Raw genomic sequence first — 24,443 nt, 5'->3', positions numbered from 1 at the left:
CGCTGCCCGAAATCCCGCACCACACTGTGGTGCGTTTTTCGGGTGTAAATTCCGCTGCGTAAATTATCGCACATACTTACCCTCTCTCCGCTGACGTCCGCTCCAACCTCCCTGGATGACGTTGCAGGCCATGTGACCGCTGTAGTCTGTGATTGGCTGCAGCGGTCACATAGCCTGCAAGGTCATCCAGGGAGGTCGGACTGGAGAACAAGCAGGGAACTCTGGGTAAGTATAACGTTATTTATTTTTTCTTACTTGCGATTATTGAGGCGGAATCACACAACACTTTGTTACAGGTTTAAGCACCCCATTGAATTCAATTGTAAAACCTGCAACAGAAGAGCTTCGATTCCGTAGCATTGATTGACATGCTGCGGTTGAACAAACCGCTGGTCAATGTGCTTTTTTTTTTTCGGCTGCATTTTTCCGCATTGTGGAGACGAGATTTGTTGAAATCTCACCCACACTGCTGCTACTGTAACACGCTTCGGATTTTCCGTAATTAATCAGTTGCAGAAAATCTGCAGTGTTTACGCTGTGTGTGGTCGTACCCTAAGGGTATGTGCACACGACCTCTTTTCAGACGTAATGGAGACGTTTAACGCCTCGAATTACGCCTGAAAAGAACGCTCCAATACGACGGCAAACGTCTGCCCATTGCTTGCAATGGGTCTTACGATGTTCTGTGCAGATGACCTGTCATTTTACGCGTCGGTCAAAATACGGCGCGTAAAATGAGGGCTCGTCAAAAGTGCAGGACACTTCTTGGGACGTTTTTGGAGCAGTTCTCAGACTATTGAAAACCGTTCCAAAAACGGCTGTAAAATACGCTGCGAAAAACGAGTGTTGCTCAAAAAAACGTCTGAAAATCAGGGGCTATTTTCCCTTGAAAACGGCTCCGTATTTTGTTAATCGTGTGAACATACCCTCAGGGTATGTTCACACGCAGAGTTAAAAAAGTCTCAAAATACGGAGCGGTTTTCAAGGGAAAACAGCCCTGATTTTCAGAAGTTTTTTGAGCAACTCACGTATTTCACTGCGTTTTTTACGGCCGTTTTTGGAGCAGTTTTCAATAGAGTATGAGGAAACGGCTCCAAAAACGTCCCAAGAAGTGTCCTGCACTTCTTTTGACGAGCCGTAATTTTACGTGCCGTATTTTGACAGCGATGCGTAAAATGACAGCTCGTCTGCACAGAACATCGTAAGACCCATAGCAAGAGGGTGAGTTAGGTATGAGATGGGGGGCGGGGGTGGCTTGAAGGGGCGATGTTAGGGGGATATATAGGGTGAGCGGGGGAATGGAGTGCCATTAACCGGAGGATAGCTATGTAATTTGTACCGCTCTCCTTCCCTAATTTTAGGATGCAATTTTGTCTGGTTCAGTTTTTTGCTCTCAGGTGGATGGCTGTGGGTGTATTGAAGGAGGAGTCACAGTCCCTCCGAAATTATACAATGGCTTAGTAGACTGGCTTATTTTGGGCTCCTGCTGGGTGGTGTCCCGGGGAGTGGTTTACACTCATTACGAGACAACCACAGTTTATAACGGTGCTCCTGAGCCTGTGGGGGAAACAGCTGGGGGTAAATCTACTATACGGTGGGGAGTTTGGCGCCAGATTTTTGTAGCTCCAAGAACTCCTTTCTCATTTGTTTTTATTTATGCAAAAGGATTGTTATTTTATGTATGTTTTTGTTAATAAATGGCTGCTATGGCCGAATTTATCCAACCTAAGGTCTCGGTGTATTTTATTGGTGGGGTAAGTTGGGGGTCACAAAAGGGGGGCCATAGTGATAGTATTAGGATATAGAACATATTGACTGGACAAGCTCTGGAATCCCATGGATTTTCAGTGCAGAACCATCAATGAAAAACCCCATGACGAACGTGCAGTACAACGAGTGCAAATAGTATTTAACAGAACCCCATATACATACTGTGGAGAAAGCTGCAGATTTGAGGGCATGCTGCAGATTTTAAAATGATTTGTCCGATATGATCAACTACTAACACAAGTTGGTAAGTCATTCACATCCTGCTATTTACTTATTGGGCAGCGTATTCCCATAGGACCTGAAACAGACACTTCTCTCATTCACACTCATAGGGTTTTACGTTAAAGCAACCCTCCAGTTCAGAAAAATATTTTTACTATGCTGTACATGGAGTAGATCACATCCTCCAATACAGGATCTACAGTTGTAAGACTTACCAAGGGCAATGCTAGTGATGACTGTATTGTTGGGGAGGACACTAGATACTATGGCACTACTGAAAAGGTTTATTGTGGGGTTCTAGCATTTACTATACATACTCATTTGTTTTTTTTTTTAAAGGTTTTCATATTCTCAGTTGATTTTTTTAAATTTATTTTCTCCTCCAGTCCCCAAAAAAAATTACAATTTGACTAAACATTGTAATAGAATTAAATAATTGAAATTTAATAGAATGCAATTGAAATGTATAGTCAACTTGCCAGCTGCCCAGCTACTGAATGATCCGGCCTTTGTTCCTACTTTCCGGTCCCTGGTTTTGCTCTCTCCAAGATGCCCGCTTCAGACACAGACTACTATGGAGAGCTTCTTTAGAAGTCTGAGACACTACCCCACCCCCTCCACTTCGATGGACGAGGGACCATGTCAGTGCTTTTCCATCGGAGAACAGAGGAGGAGTTGGGGGTGTGTCTCAGACTTCCAAAGAAGCTCTCCATAGTGAAGTCTCAGACTGTGGCAGCCATCTTGGAAAGTGAAAAATTGGGGACCGAAACAAAGGACGGATCATTCAGGGAGTGGGGCAGCAGGTAAGTGGACTATACATTTCCAATGTAGAGTCAATTTTTTTGGTACTGAAGGAGAACAAAAAACAAGAGCAAAAAGAATATAAAAATATAAGCGCATTAAAAAACAAAGGAGGAGGATGTATAGTAAATGCTAGAACCCCATCATAAACTCATGTTCTGTAGTGCCATAGTATCTAGCATCCTCCCCAACAATATATTGATCTCCAGCAATGCCCCTACATCTGACAGTTGCCCCTGACAAGTCATAAAACTGTAGATCCTGTATAGGAGCATGGGATCTACTTAATAACCTGTTTCACACAACACATAGGATGGAACTGTCATTTCAATACTACTTTGTGGTACAGAGAGAGAAAAAAAAAATAATCCCTAATGTGTTGAGTCTGTCCATTTAATCAAATGTTATATCAGAAAGTATAGATTGAAAGACATGTGTACCTGTAAGCTTCTTCAAAGATATAAGTATTAGCCATCGATCCAGGTGGTGTAGGAACCAAGGTCACGTACATCGTATTAGATCAGGAGCGTTAGATTAGTGACTAACTGAAATCCTATGCTACATATTTGCTCAAATTAAAGGGTAATCGGGGACTTTTCAAAAATCTGCAGCAGGACAGGGGTGGGAGGGGGAGAGAGTGTAAGAGTAATAAACTAGCAGATACTCTCCCCCCCCCCCCTGAAGTGCTCCCCGATCCAGCACCGAGGAGACGTTCTCTACTGCTCCGGAAACTCCTGCCGTTCCTTGGTCACGTGCCGCTTCAGCCAATTTCTGGCCTCAGCAGTGATTCTGCCATGAACCGCACGTGACCGCTGAGGCCAGTGATTGGCTGCAGCATCATGTGACCGATGAACGGCACACGACCGCCGCAGGAGCTTAGACTTCGTTCACATCTGCGTCTACTACAATATTGATTCCATCAAAACTACGGAACCCTTGCACAACGGAGACAAACTGAAACTATTGGCACCGGATCCGTCACCATTGTGTCAGAGTCCCGTTCCGACGGAACGGGTCCCTGGCACAGATGTGAACGAAGCATTACAGGATCGAAAATATGGAGAATGTCGTCTCAGTGCTGGGGCCACTTCAGGGGGTGAGTTCCTGCTAGTTTATTATTCGACCTTGTTCCCTGCAACCAATTTTAAAGTCCTGGATAACCCCTTTTAAAAAGGTGCAGCTTTATAGGAATGATAAATCACATTCAACTTACTACTTATATTTCATTTTGTCCGTCCTCCCAGAATTACATGCACTATCCTATCTCACAGGGACCTATAACACTGTTCATCCTATTTCATAAACGGAATACCAGAATTGCAGTGAAGACTGACACGTTAACAGACAAATGCATTTTGTGTAAAACATCATTGTATTGATACCGTATGTTGGGGGGGGGGGATGGAGGTAGGAGGGCGTACTAGGAAAAGACAGGATTTAACACATTTATATCAGCTTAAACATTATAGGTATTTCTTTGTAGGTTTAGCATTAAACATTTAGCCCAGGTGTTGAAATACCGGGAGCCCTGTAAAGCGGAGCACAGGCTGGCAACCGGTACCAACAGTCAACATCTGCCAGTCCCAGACCCCAGGAAGAGGAAAGGATTATGTTCACCGTTAGGAGATTTTCCAACATCTTACGTGATACTGAGCTCATTGTTACTTCCCCTGACATGACCCAATTCTCATGGGAGGTCATAATTGGGCCACATGACTATTGCTTAAAGTACAATATAATCCATATTGCAGATTACAAACAAAAACCACAATTTTATGCCGGCCATCGGTAGGGAGAAGTTTTGCACTCAATATTTATAACATAATATTAACTCCTGACCAAATTCTTCTCATACAATGTATCAGAACATATAAGCGCTGTCAACCCGATGTCCAGGTTGGACTGGAAATTTGTGCTGCTGTTGGGTTTAGCTCAGAGGATTGCCTAGACTCGTACACTGTAACAAACCCTCATCTGTAAGAAGTATCAAGTCTGTCCAGTCTTTCAGCCTCTTATTGCAAACAAGCTTTGCATCCACTTACAGCAAGCAGAGGTCTGGAAATAGTTTGTGCGTTAATTCTTTACTATTAAAAAAAAAAATTATATTATTTTCTATTAGATATTTAGTCCATTTTATTTATAAAAGACGGGGCAATTCTTTGGTGGTTATGTGTAGGATCTGAAGAATATTGCCAGCTTTTAAAGCGGTTGTCTCAGGAAAGATGTCCGATCGGCATGGTCTGACTGATCACCCTTACTGGTCACTAGAACGAAGTGGCAGCGGCGAAACAGCAGAGTGCCGTGCCACTTTGCTTATAGTCAATGACCAACCGAGTCTAAAGGAAACTATGTGGCTGCCCAAAAAAGCAAAGTGGAGCCGACAGGAGTGATCAGAGGGGGGTCCCAGCAGTCGGAAACCCTGCTGATCGGATTTTGATGGCATATGCTAGCAATCCACCATCAACATCTCTCCAGTAAATCATTACTGAAAAGTGACCAATTCACCAATTTTATTTGTCGAAACCATAATTAAAGTCTGTCGACCACAAAATTGCCAAAAAAAAAAAAGCCACAAACGATGCTGCTGCTCTGGGTATGGTGTATTTTACCAGATGCTTCACCATAGGATTGCAAATACTGCAGGAAAAAAAAAAAAATCATTTGGTGCCTTTCTTGTAAAATGTTAAGACAACCTAAACAACCTCCTCAAAACACGTGAAGGGGCCCTTTATCTACATATATGAAAACCTACAATAGTATCCCAAAAAACAGAAGCATAGCATGCATGAGTAATAGTACAGATGTGACCAATAGAAAAATTTACAAAAGTACATAAAATCACCAATAAAAATTGGGAGATCAAGAGATATGACAGAAAATGTGGCTATACAATACAGTAAAAAAAATATGCGCTTGAACCACATTGTACAAGGGAAATGGATAATACCAGTTCTAATATAGCCATACCCAAGTAAGGCATATATAGAAAATGGAAGCATCACTATAGCATACCAAAAAATAAAAATAGGGAAATAAGGGGAAGAGAACCCCACTGTATAGAAAGTGAAAATACCCAAGATAGAAGTACCATACAGTAATACAAAGATAATACTGTAGAAAACGCAAGGGATAAGTGTGTAGCTAGGTACAGCAAATGGAGAGCTAACCCCACTATAAAATGGATATACCCTAGATACGAGTGCCAAGTTATAGAGAATATAGTCTGAACCTCAGAAGGACAGACATGAAACGTATGCAAGACATGTGGACTAAAAAAATAAATAAAACATACCCGTAGTCATGATGGATGCAATGACATTCAAAGTGAAACTGGACAGGATAGGAACACCATACCTCCAAACCATCCCGGATCTGTCAAGAGTGTCCCAATTTCTCACCGCTGTCCCGGGCGGTCTGTAAATGTCCCGCTGTGCGCTGCATCAGAACAGCTGATCACTGCAGCAGCGATCAGAAGGCGGCAGGAGTCTTGCGGCGGTGTTCCCACTGGGATCGATGCCGGCCCGTGAGTGGACCTGACGGGACTGGTTCACTCCCGGGCCGGCATCGATACCAATGAGAACGCCGCTGCAAGACTCCTGCCTTCTTCTGACAGTGAGTGATGGGGCTACTCACACGACAGATTTTTTTTGACGGCCTGGGAAACCTGGCCGTCAAAAAATGGGACATGCCCTACTTTCTGCCTTTTACCCAGCTGCCCGGCTCCCATAGAAGTCTATGGGGCCAGGTAATACACGGCCATCACCGGATGTGTCCCGAGTGACGGCCGTGTTTTCCGTTGCTCGCGCCCTCTCCTTCTCACAGTGCAGAGTGCATGTGAGGAGGAGGGGGGGGGGGGTCTATTTTTGCTCCCTGTAGGAGTCAGAATCCCCAATCCCCGGACGGGGATTCCTATACAGGAGAAGTGAGTGACTACACTGTCCATATATGGACACAGCGACGTCACTCACTTCTGAAGCGGAATCCCTGACCCTGTGGCCGGGGATTCCTCTCCAGGAGAAGTCAGTGACTACACTGTCCATATATTGACATTTAAGTCAGCGACTTCTCCTGGAAGGGGGTGGGGGGTGGGTGGCATTACCTACAGAGGGCTGTGTGTGTGTGTGTGTGTGTGTGTGTGTGTGTGTGTGTGTGTGTGTGTGTGTGTGTGGTAACAAATTTAAATGAAATGTATCCAATTTTAAAACGGACGGGGGAAAAAAAAAAAAAAAAAAGCAAAACGGGTCGAAATTGGCCGTTAAAAACAAACATGGCCCGGAACAAAATCGGAACGGATGCAAAACGGCTGGGGAAAAAACGGCCGTTTTTATCGGCCGACACTGACCCGGTCATGTGAATAAAGCCTACCTCTACCGCTCTGGCGGCAGTCTGGAGCCATCGACAGGGGGCTGTATCTGACACCATGTACAGGGGGGGCTGTGTGTGGATGATTTTTCATTGACCGGTAGCAGAGTTACACAAAAAAAAAAAAATCCCCATCATGTAACTCTGCTACCTGTCAATTGACAAGTCACCCACCACAGGGTCTCCCTCTTGACTTTCATTGTTCTCAGCCTTTTGGTTTGTCCTGCAGCTGCTGCCGCCGTGATGAGAAAATGTTATACCCAAATTAGGAAAAGTAACAAAGACGATATAACCTGATCCATAACATGTTATATCCAGACAATCTAGGGATCTGCAGTGAGAATGTGTGCGTGTTATTTGCAGAAGTATCTGGCTGTGATTTGATGTGTTTATGCGGAATATTGGGCGTGGCTTAAAATGTCCCTCTTTTCCGAATTCAAAAGTTGGGAGGTATGGGAACATCCCAGGAGATGCCTCGACGCACGTTTTGCCTGTGGCTTCGCCAGGAGCCTCCAAATAAAGAGACACCACAAAAAAAACAGATCGCTAAAAACACCGTAAAAAAAAACAAACAAATGCACGTTTCATTGATCATTTTATTGATGCAATTGAAAATGCCAGAAAAAGTGTGTGTGAATGAGGCCTTTATATTTGTAGTTCATTTACATAGTGCAAATAGAGGTCAGGCTTGGCGGGTTGGAAATTGGAAATGTTTAGGGAAGTCAAGGGGACTATGTTGCGCCCAAGTTGTCTTGAGATGTGCTAAGCAGGAGTGCACGTTCATGTCAGCCACAAAGATGGGCTCCGAGTTTTCAATGCAGAACTGGTTAATGCAAGTCAATGTGGCTCCTGCATGCTGTCAGGGGAAAGGGAGGGCTGGTTACAAAGAAAATAGGCCTGGTCCCCTCCCTTAGACAATACCATCCCTTATCAGAGCAGACTGCTGTCTGGTTTCCTGTCTCAAGCTTCTGCATTACCGATTTGGACAAGTGAAACAGGACGGGCTAGTAAGGGGAACAAAGTTGATATCAGATCCCACTGCAGAAAGTATGCAGACAAATTCCCTCCTCCAAGGCAAACTATACTGACTTAAGGAACAAGGGGCTCTCTTGTCTACAGGGATAGTGCCGGAAAAACGTTCCCAAGCACATCTGAGTACTTGTCCTGAAAAAAAAAAAAAAAAACAAGGTACACCGTAAGGCCATGCAGAGAATTAAAAAGGGTGACAAAAAGATTTTGAAAAAATAAATAAATCTGAATTCGGCCTTAGGCTGGGTTCCCACAGTGCAGATTTGTTGCAGATTTTTCCTGAATTTTGTCAGCCGAAACCAAAATTGGGTCCAGGAGAGCAGACCTATAAGGCCTTTATATATTTATTCTGTCCGGGTTCCATTCCTGGTTTTGGCAAAAAAAACGAATGCAAAATCTGCACTGTGGGAACCCAGCCTTATTGACTCAAATCCATGCAGAAGGGGCCAGTGGGAAAAACAACTAATATATGATAGGTTACACCAAATTATGGCCGTGATATTAATGTTTTTTATAATATTGGACTTGGTTGACTATAGCTAAAAAAGATTGTACGCAATTAGAAAACATGGCTGCTTTTTTCCCCCAGGAACAAGAAAATGTTGGACACACACTTTTTATATGGATGACCGTTTCTCTCCTGCAAACTCCCAGGGAAAAAAATAATAATTAAAAGTTGTATTGTGCACCATCACATGGCATGTTAAGGGAGTATACAATGCCTCGGAGGCACCATAGGCGGCAAACAGATCCTGTAGGCCCATAGTACAGACCCATGGGGACTATACAGGCAAGTAGAACTATACAACTCAAAAGTGGTCAGTCTAGATTGTAGTCGGACTATTTTATACTATGTATCTGACCTGCAAATACTATTCCAGAATAACAGATTGGTCACACATTTATCTATCTTCCTGCTATAGTCCACATTTCTAATTTGCTTTTCCAGCCTGCAGCAGCTCCCACAGCAGATTCATTACTAGTACAATTCAAAGGTTAAGTTACAAGCAAACTCACTTCTGTCCCCACCAACGGACATCGAAGGTCCAAAATAATATCCCAAGACTGAATGGGCAATGGGGGAGGGGGAAATCACATTGTCAATAAAAAGGTTGGCACAAGCCTAAAAAGATTTCCCACGGATTAGCAACCCAACAGCTACAAGCTGTAGCAACACAAAGAAAAATCAGTACCGGTCAAGAACTGAGTCAACGGCAACTCACTCAACCAGAACCCTACTCTGTACCGATGAGGCACAACCACTCCAAAACAGTACGGTCTACAGAGGGTTGTCGCTAGTTTACATATTAACCCGAGTCATGTTTTAAGGCTCTATAAAAAGGGTCAGACATGGACTTATAGGGTAGTCACATATAGGCGGCACTAGAGACAGATTTTTCTCCATTTGTAGTAGAGCTATTTTTCACACTTTTCCCAAAGAGCATTGCCCTTAAAGAGTAACTGTACTTCGAGGCCTAGCAGATTTGATCTGCGAGGGTCCGGGTGCTGAGACCTTCACCATCACCGAAACAAAGGTGCAGAAGCAGTCATCTGAGCATTTGGACCCCCATCGATTCAAATTTCTCATATGTTTCTATGACAGGGGCAATAATCCCTGGGAAAAGTTAGCATAGAAGGCTCTCGTCCAGAAGGAAGAAAACTGTCTCTAGTGCCACCTAGGACATATTAAAGCTTCAGATTCTCTTTAAGGCACCATCCACACGACCGTGCCTGCGATTACGAGCACGGCCGTCATCAGTATTTGCAGACTGTGCTCCATTATAAAGCATGGGCGCATGGTCCGTAAAATAAATTAAAAAAATAGGACATTTTTTTTTTTCATGGAAGGTTTCTACAGCACGGACAACTTCCCGTAAATATAAGGGAAGATATGAGTCGGCCATCGAAATGAACTAATTATGGATGAAATCTACGGTCGTGTGCATGGCGCCTAAGAATCCCTACCAGCTAGATCTCTGCAAGGAAACTCAGTACCTTCCAAGAACTGTGGTGGAGAGAAATTCCTCCAGATCTATGGCCACCATAGCATATGATAATATTCCTAACAATACATATTTGGGATAAAACCCAAACGTACCATAATAATGGATGATAAAATAGGGCACAAAGACCGGAGACCAATATTTGGACAAAATGGTCAGCTCCTTTAGTGTAGAGCAGGATTCTGCTTGAATGTTCCATCCTATAAAAACAATCTATTGTGTCATCATACCAACCACCTCCTCCTCCTCTTCTGCTCTCTATCATCTGTTCCTTATTTACAAAACGTATGTATGTGCTAGTATAAGGCTATGTTCACACGGAGTATTTTGGGGGAGGAATATCTGCCTCAAAGTTCCAAACGGAATTTTGAGGCAGATATTCCTCCCCCAAAATACTCCGTGTGAACAGCAATTATCGCGCCGTTTTTCGCCCGCGGCCATTGAGCGCCGCGGGCATAAAACACGCTTTCTCCTGCCTCCCATTGAAGTCAATGGGAGGTCGGAGGCGGAAGCGCCCGAAGATAGGGCATGTCGCTTCTTTTTCCCGCGAGGCAGTTTTACTGCTCGCGGGAAAAAGACGCCGACGCCTCCCATTGTAATCAATGGGAGGCGTTCTGGGGCCGTTTCTGCAGAGTTTTGCGACGCGGTTTCTGCGTCAAAAAACTCGGCAAAAGACCCCGTGTGAACATAGCCTAAGAGTGTGTTCCTTTAAAGAAAAGCCTGCATGGGCTGCAATGGGAACACTTCCATGAAAAACCATTACATACTAAAGGGGAAAAACAAACAAAAAAAAAAAAAAAACAAGAAAAACACAACTCACACCATCCATGTTAATCTCTCCAGATGTTTAGAGACAGTGAGGCTACACAAAGACACTAACAGAAGCATCAGGTCATGTTGACTAATGCTGTATCACTGGTTAATATTTTACGGCTTTTCACATCTATTGCGCAATTCTTTGGTTTAAAGGGAAGAAAAAAAAAAGTTCAGGACAAGAGATTAGCTAATCCTAATCAAAGGTGCAAATGGCATGTGAAGCAAAGGTGTGTCAGCAGATCAGGCAGAGTCACATTTGTACTCTGGATAGTTCTACACTATGGAGTATTAAATATAGTGGCTACAGATGTACGGATAGTTGGACCACCACATCCCACGTTTATAACAAGGATCAGGAAATCTATTGAATGTACGGTATATAAAAACTGCATGTGTGTATACACTAGTAGATGGTAAATTTCTTAATATAAGGGGATTATCAGAAATGGCGATTAGCTGGCCTTTGTGGAAGTGTAGTAATACGTGCTGGACAAACGAAGGTCGACACTGATACGTGGACAGGCCAAGTCCACCAGAACGAGGATTTTGTGGCAGTCAATCATCCATCCCAAAATTTCTTACTTTCATCAGTAACCAATCCCAGTCTTGGCACTTCATGCTTGCAGCAAATGACTGTGAATGAGCCCTTAGGCTAGGTTCATTTTTGTGAACGTGGATCTCGTCCGTGTGACGGCCATTAAAACTACGGCCGTCACGCGGAACCATGTATTTTATTTGTTTCACTGGAGCGTGTGAACAGCCCGTTGAAAAATAGGACATGTCCTATTTTACTGCATGTCACGCATTCCTACATAGACTGTAGTCTGTAGGGGGGGGGGGGGGGTCCGAGGTGGGCTACGTTTGTGTGAATGTAGCCCAAGGCTGATCTATGGCTTCCTTAAAGGCTATGTACAGGTTTGAATTATTTTTTTTCCTTTGATAAAAAAAAAAAAAAAAAAAAAGGTATATTCTGTGTTTGGTGCAAATTTCTAATTACTTTATTACAAATTATTTTTACTTTGAGATACAGCTGCTATGTATCCTGCATACAGAGCTGCCGTATCTTGCGCGAAGACCTGAACCCGTCAGGTCAGCGGCACTGATGGGTTCAGCGTCAGCGGGTCCTGCGTGCCTGACACGCAGGATCGAGCCTTTACCGATCACATCTAAGTTCATAATTTAGAGGTGATTGAGAACTGATGGATCACACAGGACCCGCTGCCACTGAACCAGTCAGTGCCGCTGGCCTGACGATTAAGGTCTCCGTGCAATATACAGCTGCTCTGTATACAGGATACAAAGCAGCGGAATCTCAAAGTAAAAATTACTTTAAAAATCATAAGAAAGTTGCACTACAACACATTTATTTATTATTATTTTTTAATAAAAAAGTCGTACATATGATATAGTTTGTACTGTTAAGGGGCTGGAGATAAGGTGAACTTGTTACTACATACAGAAGCTTTCCACATTGCTTATATTCAACTGGCACTGCAGCTCACGTGGTTTAGTTGGCACCACATTGGGCATATATCTCACCTGCTGTAACTTGTGGGTGTGATATCCGCCCATTTATGATCGACTTATGTACAGTACATGCAAAATGTACAACTCTGCAGTCAGTTTATGTAGAATCCATCAGACAGTCAAGGCTAAAGCACACATTTACAGCATCTGCTACAAGGGTTAAAAGCACAAGAATAATGAAAGAAGCTAAAAAATAAAAAAAAGGCTGCGGACTGCAAGAGTCAGCGGTCTTAAATCTATATTCTTCCTCTTTCTCCATAGTACTTCCTCTTGCCCTTCCCTCATGAACACGGTCTACTCTAGGGGAGGTGAAGGGGCAGCTCTTGAGGAGCCTCGCCCAGGTTAGGAAAACAAATGTGGAGCCTTAACAGCAGGGAGTATGAGACATTTCCTGAGGAATCCAGGCAGGATTTTTCCTTTCCTGCTCAGATACATGGTTACCTTTTCCTCTTCCACAATGTTGCAGGGTCACATCTTGGAAGAGTTGCTCTGTTTAACCCCTTCACCTCTGGGGCAAGAATGAAACGAATTTAAGAAGTTCTCATTATTGAACAAATCTTAGAGCTCATGCACATGGCCATAATACGGCACCTATGAAAGTCTATGTTGTACGGAGCAGCAGGTTCTTTGTGTGCCTAGGCCGTGTGCATGGGACCTTAAATCAAACTTAGGCCAAGATTGTGCAGAGACTTTAGACGCGCAATAACGCAAAGCCTCACTGGCATAACGTCAAAGTTTTAGACAGCGTAGACTTAGACATGGCATCCAGAGGATGCACCACGTTTACCAACGTGGTGCATGTTGTATGATAAATTTGTTGCATCTAGCTAGATATGTTAGACACTTTTCCTTATACTGTACCACCTCTTGTATGGCTTGGTTTATGCCAGTTTTTAAGCCATGCCCCTTGTCTGCTAAGCCATGCCCTCATCAATTACGGTGCAAAAGGGTCTAAAACAGTTAATAAATGAGGCGCACAGCATGTGGTGATGGTGGTTTTAGTTGTACACCATCCAGCATGGCAGTCAATCCTGGCATTGAGAACTTAATCCAACTTTGCAGTTGACTACAACTTGATTACTTTGGCATAATGCAGTTACATTTGCACTCCAATAGATGTGAATGGGGACCACAACAGTTGTGCGACTTCAGCTTTAATAGAAATGAATAGCAGAAGGATAAAAAAAAAAAAAAAAAATCAGAGTGGGACTTCAATTCTATCATGCAATCCACATGCATTTATAGGGATATGGCCAAATTCATCATTTAGTCCAACTGGTCAGTAAACCCACAAGCAAAAATTACCCTTCATCTATAATATTTTATACATAGATTATCGCAGACAAAAAAAACAAACAAAAGCACAACTTGCTGATTCTTTACTGTTTTTTGTTCGTTACTTCCATCATGTAAGCCACTAAAGATTTGTATGATGTATTAAGCAAGAAAGTCATAAATGACTAAACTTTTATATCAAGCAAATACAATCATTAAGCAATTAGTTTTCTATTTTGGTACACGTGAGATGGATACAAGTGTATTTTTGTGTTTGATGTTAGGGTTTACATAGCTTGTTCTGTTGACCCACAAGCAATGTCTACTTGTATATTTTATGATAAAATAAAAAGCTGAAGTTTATTTAGTGCGGCAGGTGATAATGCAGCTATTGATTGAAGTATTACAGGTCTTGGCACATTGCAGTCTGCAGGGAGTGTTGCCATTGATAATGGGTGGTGACTGAAAGGATGGTATACACTTTCTCTTAGGGAGTCTGGGGATCGGTAATGTGCCAGTCTGCCAATGAAGAACACAGGTAGAAAAGTTATAGCTGGACTTTAATATTTCAACTATATGGGTGCAGTCACAGGCGGCAGATTTTATTGAAGACCGGGTCCAAGGTATTGTGGGCAATGTAGATCGGAGCACAATGGTAGAGCACAGACACACAAGCCAGAAGTCCGAGAAGAAATGCAGTCGTGTGGCAGTTGAATGGGGTGCAAAAACAAAAACGGATTTGGGAGTCACAAGTACTTTGCATTAACATGCTTGGTTTCTGGTTTTATATTCTCTTTAATGTGCAATGTTTATTTTCCCTACAGCAGTTCCCATCCATTACATTTAAATGTGAACAACACGAATACTGCAGGTCTGGAGATCACAATAACAAAGGATGTCTCAACCGTGGATCTGGTGGAAAGGGCTACTTTCAATGAGAAGGGCAGCCAAACACCAATGACCTGGAAATGTGATCAGACATTGAGAAAGTGAAGATTTCCGGGACGGTGGAACATTCTGAATGAACAATCGTAGAGAAGCGGGTAGTCAAGCTGGAGACTGAAATCTCACATCTACTCAACACCCGGTCGACTGTCCCCAATTTCCAGGGAAAGTCCTGAGTTTTGAAGTTATTTCCACTTAATGTGCAGTTTTAATTTCCTGGTCTCATTGCGCGTCTTCGATGTGTTTTTCATATTTGTGAATAATATGTAAGTTTTGTGCCAAGTGTTTGTCACACTAGGAAAAAAACCAAAAATGAACTCCCACAATATGACATTTATAAATGTACCTGTAAGGGTATGTTCACATGCTTAATAAAAGACGGCTGAAAATACAGAGCTGTTTTCAATGGAAAAACAGACCCTGATTTTCAGCCGTTTTTTTAAGCAACTAGCTTTTTTTTTACTGCGTTTTTGGTGCGGTTTTTCTATGGAGTCAATGAACGGCTCAAGAAGTGACATGCACTTTTTACAGGGCGTCTTTTTACGTGCCGTTATTTAAGGAGGCGCAAAATAACACCCCGTCGGAACAGTACGCCGTATTTCCCATTGAAAATCAATGGGCAGATGTTTGTAGGCATTCGGCTTCCGATTTTTCAGCCATTTTTTCGGGCCGTTTACGCCCCCAAAAATTGGGTGAAAATAGGCCCTGTGAACATTCCCTTAAGTGGGAACTTCATTTTATTTACTGAAGTGTGTGTAAATTTAGAAATACATGTTCATATTAATTTCAATATAACGGTCCTTCAGCATTTAAAAAAAAACAAAAAAAAACAAAAAGCATTGAAAACTGCCTATGTGAAAAGGTTATTTCTTTTTTTTTTCTCCCTAGGGCACTGTTTGTTAAAACTCATCTTATCCACTATGGCAGACTTTAATCCACCCCAAAGCTTTCACCTCTTATCAGGAACCAATGCCAGTCTTTGCACTTAGTGTGCCACAAAAATGTCTGAACCTAGCATGAGGCTGATCTATGGCCTCCTTAAAGGGGTTAGGCTCTGTTCACATCTGTATTGGGGTCCCATTCGGACGTTCCGTCTGAGGTTTCCGACAGAACGGGACCCTGAGCAGACACAAACTGACACCGATGGAAACCAGAGGTTTCCATTTCCATCACCATTGATTTCAATGGTGAAGGAGCCGGTGCCCGTGGTGTCCATTTGTCTCTTGCGCAACGGATCAGTAGTTTTGCAGGAAGCAAAACTAATAATGGAAAAGTATGGTCCATAATATTGATTTCTCCTCTTCCCCTTTAATTGGTTAGGGTTTTGGTTTTTACATTTTATTTTTTTGCACTTTTATGCCCTAATATAACGACTTTACATTCTAAAAGTGGTTTAGAATTGGCTTTAGCTTGTCCCTACACCACCTTTCCATATCATTATCACAACAGAATTCCTATAGGCCATGTACGAAAACTTTACATTTATGAGGGAGTCGTGTTAGTGAAATTCACTAATCCAGTACAACAATATTACCAGATCACTCTGTTCAAGCAGCAGCATTTCCAATAACCGGGCAAAGATTTGATTTCCCCATTTCTGCTTGGTTATCGGAATTCTTGCTGTAAGAAAAGGGAGAAGTTCCTATAATAACAAAGAAGAAATGTTCATACTGCAAGTCCCTAATATCTTATGTAAAGTAGCTCCATCACAGCATCAGTTTATAGAACTGCTTCGAATAGCTAATAAAAAGTTATATGGCACCACAATATTTCACAAAGAAATGTCAGTCCTAACAAGGCACAACATGACTTCATTGTAATGTCTGTATTATGGCTGAAAGACCCGGCCCCCCCCCCTTACAGCTCAGGTGAACTGAACTTAGATCACCATAAAACCCTAGATCCATTGGGGGTTTTGGTCCACTAAAAGCATCGTATTATGGCCACCTGAAAGGGCTCCATGGCGTTTTTCCGAGCGTAATTATCGATCGCTTTCTCTAAAATGCATTGCAATTTTGTGCAATATCAGATGCAATCTTAGCCTGAGCCGCGTAGGTGGAGTCTGAGTGTGGCACATTTCCTTTCTTCCCTGTTGGATATAATCCCAGTTTTGGCAAAAACAAAACAGAATGAGAAAAATATTGTTTATCGCTAGGGAAATTTACGGCGTATATAACAGTTTAGACAATCACTGTACCAGTTTCATGAAACCTATGATGGCGTGATGTAAACAGAGGTACCACCATATATATTTCCATAAATCAGTCGACACAGCAAGACTTAAAAAAGGCTCCGTTCACACTACAACCATGGTATAACAGATCAGTTTTCAAATCCTGACTTTTTTTCCTGTTGCTTATATAGTGCAAACATTGTGCAGTGCTGTAGAGAGACGGTCGCCACTCACATCCGTCCCTGTCCTAGTGGGGCTCAGTGTCACAACTTCCCTTTCTTTCACATCTGCGTTGTTCCTGGGCCCTATCGGAGCTTTCCGTCAGGGGAAACCATGAACGGAATCCAAACTGAAACCATAGGTGTCCATTTGCATCCCCATTGATTTCAATGGTGACGGATCCGGTGCAAATGGTCTGTTTGTCACCGTTGTTTATGGGTTCAGTGGTTTTGACGGAATACCGTAGTCGACTGCGCTATTAATTCCATCAAAACTACCGAACCCTTAAACAAACGGTGACAAACGGAAACCAGGTCCGTCACCATTGAAATCAATGGTGATGCAAATGGAAACCTATGGCTTCCAGTCACGGGTCCCCCTGACGAAAAGGTCAGTCGGAACCCATGAACGGAGTCCCAATGCAGATGTAAACAAAGCCTAACACGGCAGAGGCTCCGCGCACTGCTCCACAGGCCCAGTGTGTATGAAGCAAAGCTTCCTTATACGGGCATGACCACACGTGGCGGATTTCCTCCGCAACTGTCCGCATCAATGCCGCACCTAATCCGGGTTGCGGATTACGGCTGCGGATCTGCACAAAATGTGCAGAAAATTGATGCGGACTAGCTGCTGCGGACTGCGGGAAAAGTGCTTCCCTTCTCCCTATCAGTGCAGGATAGAGAGAAGGGACAGCACTTTCCCTAGTGAAAGTAAACTAATTTCATACTTACCGGCCGTTGTCTTGGTGACGCGTCCCTCTTTCGGCATCCAGCCCGACCTCCCTGGATGACGCGCCAGTCCATGTGACCGCTGCAGCCTGTGCTTGGCCTGTGATTGGCTGCAGCCGTCACTTAGACTCAAACGTCATCCTGGGAGGCCGGACTGGAGACAGAAGCAGGGAGTTCTCGGTAAGTACGAACTTCATTTTTTTTTACAGATACATGTATATTGGGATCGGTAGTCACTGTCCCGGGTGCAGAAACAGTTACTGCCGATCGCTTAACTCTTTCAGCACCCTGGACAGTGACTATTTACTGACGTCTCCTAGCAACGCTCCCGTCATTACGGGAGCCCCATTGACTTCCTCAGTCTGGCTGTAGACCTAGAAATACATAGGTCCAGCCAGAATGAAGAAATGTCAAGTTAAAAAAGCAAGACGTATCCGCAGCACACATGACATGTGCATGACAGCTGCGGACTTCATTGCGGAACTTTGAATCTCCATTGAAGTCAATGGAGAAATTCCGCCATGAGTCCGCCACTGCTCCGCAACAGACAGAGCATGCTGCGGACACCAAATTCCGCTCCGCAGCGGAATTTTACGCCTCGTCTAAACGAACACTGCAAAATGAAAGTGTAAATCAATGGACAAACGGCTCCGCTGCGGATTGTCCGCAGCGGAATTTAAGTGAAATTCCGCCACGTCTGAACCCAGCCTAACTCCGTACATTGGGAGTCCGGAAGCTGGAGCAGGACTCAAACCTGTATGCCTCTATGAAATTAGTGGCATGTGTAGGTACAGGGGGGGGCCTCGTGGACTTTTATGGAAGCCCTATTATGGCGCCATACAAAACGGATACGCCTTACCCTGTTAATATGTTTTGGCCTGCAGTAGGAAACCCATACAAATACAGGGAAAATATACAAAGTACCTGGAGACTTTGTCCTTGGTCGGATACAAACCCTAGTGCTGCAGACAACAGTGCTAACCACTGAGCCACCATGTGTAATGGAGTCTGTCAGATTTCCAGAGGTTTTGATGGCAAGAATAGGGCTGCAGTCTACATTGTTCTTGCCATCAAAAACACTGGAACTCCAACAGAATGGAAAACACTTATATGAGCAGAGCCTAAGTTAATATTAAAATAATAATAATTCTTGGAATAAAGGAAAAAAAATATTCTGGTGTTTGAGGCCTACAGTATAGAGGTTTCAAAGGGCCAAATCTACTTGGAAATTAACAAAGGGTTAATTTAAGCACTGGTGAACAGAGGTGTTGGCTCCCAGGGTGGGGACTGGGAGTTGCTGGGGCAGTGACAGGGGTTTGGTCAGGACCCGTGATCTGAAACAGGAAAGAGCACACATATGCCACTTGGAATGTATGACGCAAACTCCAGCCTTGAAACAAAGAAAAGGAAACAGCTCTTCTGGCTTAGCAGGGGAGAAAGCACAGAGACCGTAGTCAGTCCTGGCTGAGCAATATTCATGAGCAGCTGCACTCATCCCATACAGCAGCGGCGGGTGGAGGTGTTTGTTCAACGGGTGTGAATAAAAACAAGGGCTTTATAGGCCGGCCCTGCCCTGTTTACAAATACACGAAAGGTGATCGACCGGCATCTGCCATAAATTGTCTAAATGAGCGGGTGACTAATGACCAGGTCACACAAGTGTTTAGGAGAAACGTCGCCCTGGCCTAGATTTTATCATAGTTCCCTGTTTTGCACAATTTACACTTGAAATAGGAATTTTACACTGTTTTATAACTTAGGTCATGGTTTACATCATACGGCTAATGTAGTTGTAGTACTGGGCAACATTGGTAAAACAAAATTATTATTACTTATTTATGTAGCATTTTCTGTAGAGTTGTACAGAAAACTTATATCTCGATAACTACGAACATACGCCTGGCCTCTCACTCCATGTGCTCCTGTATTGTTTTCCGTAGATGGTTGTATTATGTGGTTGTTCTCCATGCTTCTATAGGAGAATAGCTCCAAAAGACACCATCTAATTATTTTTCTGTCCGATTTATATGGAATCCGTAATTGGAGGCACAGTAGAGACCCATAGAAGTCTATAGGTGCCGTATTACGTACAACTTATTGGGTGTGATTTACTGTACCCTTCCGCCACCTTGAATACAACTGAAATAGGGTCATCCTGATTTTAGACCCAAAATTGAATCTATATTAAAAGGAGTTGTCCAGGAATGCAAAATCATGGCTGCTGTCTTCCAAAAACAGTGCCACACCTGTCCATGGGTTGTGTCTGGTATTGCAGCTCAGATAAATGGGGGCTGAGCGGCAATACCACACACAACCTGTGGACCAGCGTGGCACTGTTTTTTGAATAAAGCAGCCATGTTTTCCTAAACCTTGATAACCCCTTGAAGAAATACTCAACTTATCGTGTCCATCATACGTCAGTCCAGGTGACAAGTCAACCTAACGACTATATATACACACACAAGATGCATTTACATCTAATACTCTACACATATACATTGTGTCAATACAATACATTTCCCAATATATCATTGTGACAGTTTACAGTGTGCTACATAACACATACCAGGCCAGCTATATACATATATTGTAAACCATACACGAACGTACATAGCCCCAGCAGTCATAGTTAGGAAGTTGTCACAGCTACATCGGGCAAGCAAAGCATTACTGCGGCCTTAGCAACGAATGACACATGAACAAGGAGTAAATAAAAAGGCGTCATATCAAATTGACAAAGACTGTTAACCTGGTTGCTGGACAATGATTTATTCCTCGTATGTAAATAAAACTAAGTGCACAGAGATGGCAGCTGCTTCAGATCATAGTGGGTAAGATCTGGATTCACACATGCAATTTTTTTTAACCCTAAGGCTGGGTTCACACCTTCATTGGTGTGTTCTGTTCTGCTCCATCAGAGAAGCAGAGCAAGGGAATAATGGAACCAATGCACAACGGATACTGCCGGTTGGGCTCCGGCAGGATGTCCGTGATTTTACCAGATAATAGCGCAGATTGCTGCGCTATTGCCTCCGGTAAACCCTGCCGGATCTGCGACAGAGGCCCCTAAGGGCCTGTTCACATCACCGTTCATTTCCGTTCCGGGGTTCCGTTCGGTGAACCCCGCAACGGAAAGTGACAGCACAGCTTCCGTTTCAGTCACCATTGATCTCAATGGTGATGGAAACATCGCTAATGCTTTCCGTTTGTCACCATTCCGGCTGGTTTCCGGTTTTCCGACGGAATCAATAGTGGAGTCGACTGCGTTATGGATTCCGTCGGAAAACCGGAAACCAGCCGGAATGGTGACAAACGGAAAGCATTAGCGATGTTTCCGTCACCATTGAGATCAATGGTGACTGAAACGGAAGCTGTGCTGTCACTTTCACTTTCCGTTGCGGGGTTCACCCGACGGAACCCTCTGACGGAACGGAAATGAACGGTGATGTGAACAGGCCCTAACAGAGCCTCCGGCGCAGACGTCAATATAGCCCTATACAGCAGAGTTGAGATATCAGTCTTTTCTTTATTCCTTCTTTTGAATCCATTTTTTGTAGTTGGCTAAAAAAAACTGCATCAAGAACTGCATGTGTGAATCTAGCCAAGGGCCCTTATGCAGCTGCAAAGCTTCAGTGTACATGGATGGTGGGATTGTAATGATTCCACAATGTAATAAAACTATCATTTACAACATAAAACATACTATCAATTGGCATAGGCCAAATATCGTTACAAACGATGACTATTCTCATTGGATAAACCAGGACTATGAAGTAATGAACACTTGAACTAACTCCGTTCTAAATTGCAAGACAGGAGCTCAAACTTTCCATAGGTTCTGCCAAAATATTAATCTTGTCTCCAGCTTCTTCTCCTTCCTGTGCTACTGTTTTCTAAGCAATAAAAGCTAATTTGCCCCCAATAAAGTCACCATTCATCCCATGCCTGGGTGTAATAAAGCGGCTTAGAAGGTGTCTACCAACAATTGGTTTCTGCTCTGAATGGTCTGTGCCAGTCAAGCACATACTCAATGTGCAAACAGTGGAGGCTATGGCAGCATCTGTTACCACCACTGTTCTGCTCACGTGAGAGTGAAGGGCAGGCTGAGGGCAAAAAAAAGACTTTGGGCAGGCGGAGGGCAAAGTCTTTTTTTTTTTATAGTCATTACAACATCTTACAGACAACTCCAAAGTGGTGCGATGGTTAACAGCAGGAACACAGACCCAGGACATTATGAGGCATCACAGATTTCAGGGGGGCATGGTCACTAGAGTTACAACTACTCTATATATAATGTATGTTGAGCAATCATGAATTCACATACAAAGCACACGTGTAATCCATGAACACATGGAGCCGAAAAAAATAAAAATGTTCTCCACAGCTGTGTACATATGCAGTAATCTCCAGTTGTCAGGCGTATCATGTTAATAAATGTACACATGATTAGTGCTCAGCGATAACGTTCCAATGGAGCTTTTTCTGTGGCTAAACTTTTTTTTCCAGTCATGTACAGATGTAGTAGAGCCAAAGTTGTTGGATGTAGCAGAGCAGTGTATATAATTTGGCACAACGCCTTCTCATATTACAGCGTGTCATCTGTTGCTTTAAAATAAAAAAATACTACTCTGCAAGTTATCACAAATTCAGCTCCATACATACATAGAACACGTAAAATCCTTGTAGGAATTAAGACGTGGTTTACAATATCCAAGTTAGTATAAAGCAAACATAAAAGGATCAACATTCAATTGATTAGATCAAACAAAATTGTTACAATGGTTATACCTGCCATAGAGAGAGTGATTGTTACTTATAAATGATTGGATACTTTTTGATCAGACTACAAGTGTTTTTCATTATCTGAGCGACCCTAACCCAAAACAGTGGTAGCAACAAATTTTATATTGGATTATCTGTGAAGACCCACAACCAGCTGATTCAACATCCTATCTGGTGAAACACGCCTCACGACTCATCGGATTGCTAAATATTGTACAAGTCATAATTACACAAAAAAAACAAAACACATCCAATAAAACTCCAAAAGGATTTCACTTGTTTATCCGATCATTCTGGTACCAGAAACACAAGTATAACTGGCTCATTCTCGTCATATCTTATGAAAAATTTTTTTACATCCGGTACTAGCTACAGTGTGTAATATATGTGTGTAATATATATATATAAAATAAATCACAGATTCATAAGGTGTATTGCATCTAATTTATTACTATGGATATCTGTCGAAACATAAGGTTTGGATACATTTTATATACAATGAGAAGAAAATATAGAATGGATCCCTCCACAAAAGTATAAAAAAAAAAAAAAAAAAAAAAAGTGCTGTAAAAGTTTGTGAGTTCACCCATATCTTCCTCTGTAATATTTTTTACATTATAAGGCGGTGGTGTTGGAAGGTTGGCTTTTAAAGAAAACTAGTCATTGAGAGTGCCACTGTCTCCGACAAATGCCTATCATCTCATAGCTAACATTGCCAAGAGCCGTCTGTAACTCCCTCCAGAGGGTCCTGGGCCACTGACTGGCACTGTGTGTGCATGTAAATTCCCCATCAATCAGCCTTTTTGTTAGGACAACCCGGTGGAAAATTTAGAGACCAATGTGTGGCCAGAGATCAATCAGCTGACAGTAAGTTTAGCTTGTCCTGGGAATGGTGCCCACCACAGCCAACCAGGTGATCAGTGCCAGCACAAACTCCGCTCTTCCGATTATCCCAGCAGTGTAGTTTTCATCCAAAAGTACAAAAAAAAAAAAAAGTGCCCGCGATCCAGCGGACAACCCATTCCCCAAAACCAAGAACTTGTTCCCAGGTCACCCCAAAAGTCAGCAGGGCACGTGCATCATACAGTGCGGCAATAAAGACCAGCTAGCATTCTGCTCTAGTGTAGTGGAGCATAAAGAATTGGAAACTTACTGTGATCCAAAGCTGAAGGGGGCACAGGGGATCTTGTATATGACACGTTTGGGTAGTAGTCCCTGTTACTCCAGTAATGAGCTGTGTATACAGCGCTCTCTCAGCTGTGTCTCACATGAGTGTGTGGCTGCTGCAGCCTCAAGGTTAGGGACAAGCCTCTAAGGGATGGGAATTCAGGGAGGGAGGAGGTCTGATCAGCAGCAATCTACACACCAGGCAGGGTGGGGCAGGGCAGTTCCTGCCCATAGGGTGGAGGGTGGATTTGGGTGGAGGCTTGGACCAGTCAACATTGACACTTTTATAAATATATATTTACAGAGCACTCAGCCTCTCCCCTGCTGCCTCCTCCTCCCTCCCCACACACAGGACTTGATCACTCTGTGACCCCACACACTCCTAGTAATGCAAATCAGCCTCGTTAGCCCAGATCCACACCAGGAAAGGGATCCCTCAGTAGTGTAAAGTTTGGAGACTATGGCAGAACCAAAAGTCCCAGGTTGGCCTGAATATAGTCCGTCTCTAGTGGGAATTCTTACCATATAATTTGTGATGAGAAGAGACGGAACTATATATCGAACAATGAACCCTTATAAATAAAAGTCATGCCTGCATTACAAAAATAAAGTAGCAGATCTGAT

The 24,443-nt window shown here is 43.1% G+C and overlaps 1 protein-coding gene across 1 annotated transcript in view; it reads right to left on the bottom strand.

The window, feature by feature from the left end:
* Window positions 1-23,960, bottom strand: part of KLF3 (KLF transcription factor 3) — a 64,672-nt gene extending 40,712 nt beyond the window's left edge. Inside the window, exon 1 of the mRNA XM_075849576.1 lies at window positions 23,806-23,960. The gene's annotated coding sequence lies outside the window, so the exon portion shown is untranslated. The remainder of the gene's footprint in view (window positions 1-23,805) is intronic.
* Between the last annotated feature and the right edge of the window lie 483 nt (window positions 23,961-24,443).

The sequence above is a fragment of the Rhinoderma darwinii genome, chromosome 1 (assembly GCF_050947455.1).
Source record: "Rhinoderma darwinii isolate aRhiDar2 chromosome 1, aRhiDar2.hap1, whole genome shotgun sequence".
Taxonomy (NCBI): Eukaryota; Metazoa; Chordata; class Amphibia; order Anura; family Rhinodermatidae; genus Rhinoderma; species Rhinoderma darwinii.
Note: the sequence above shows the minus strand (reverse complement) of the source record. Positions and strands in the feature narration are given on the sequence as shown.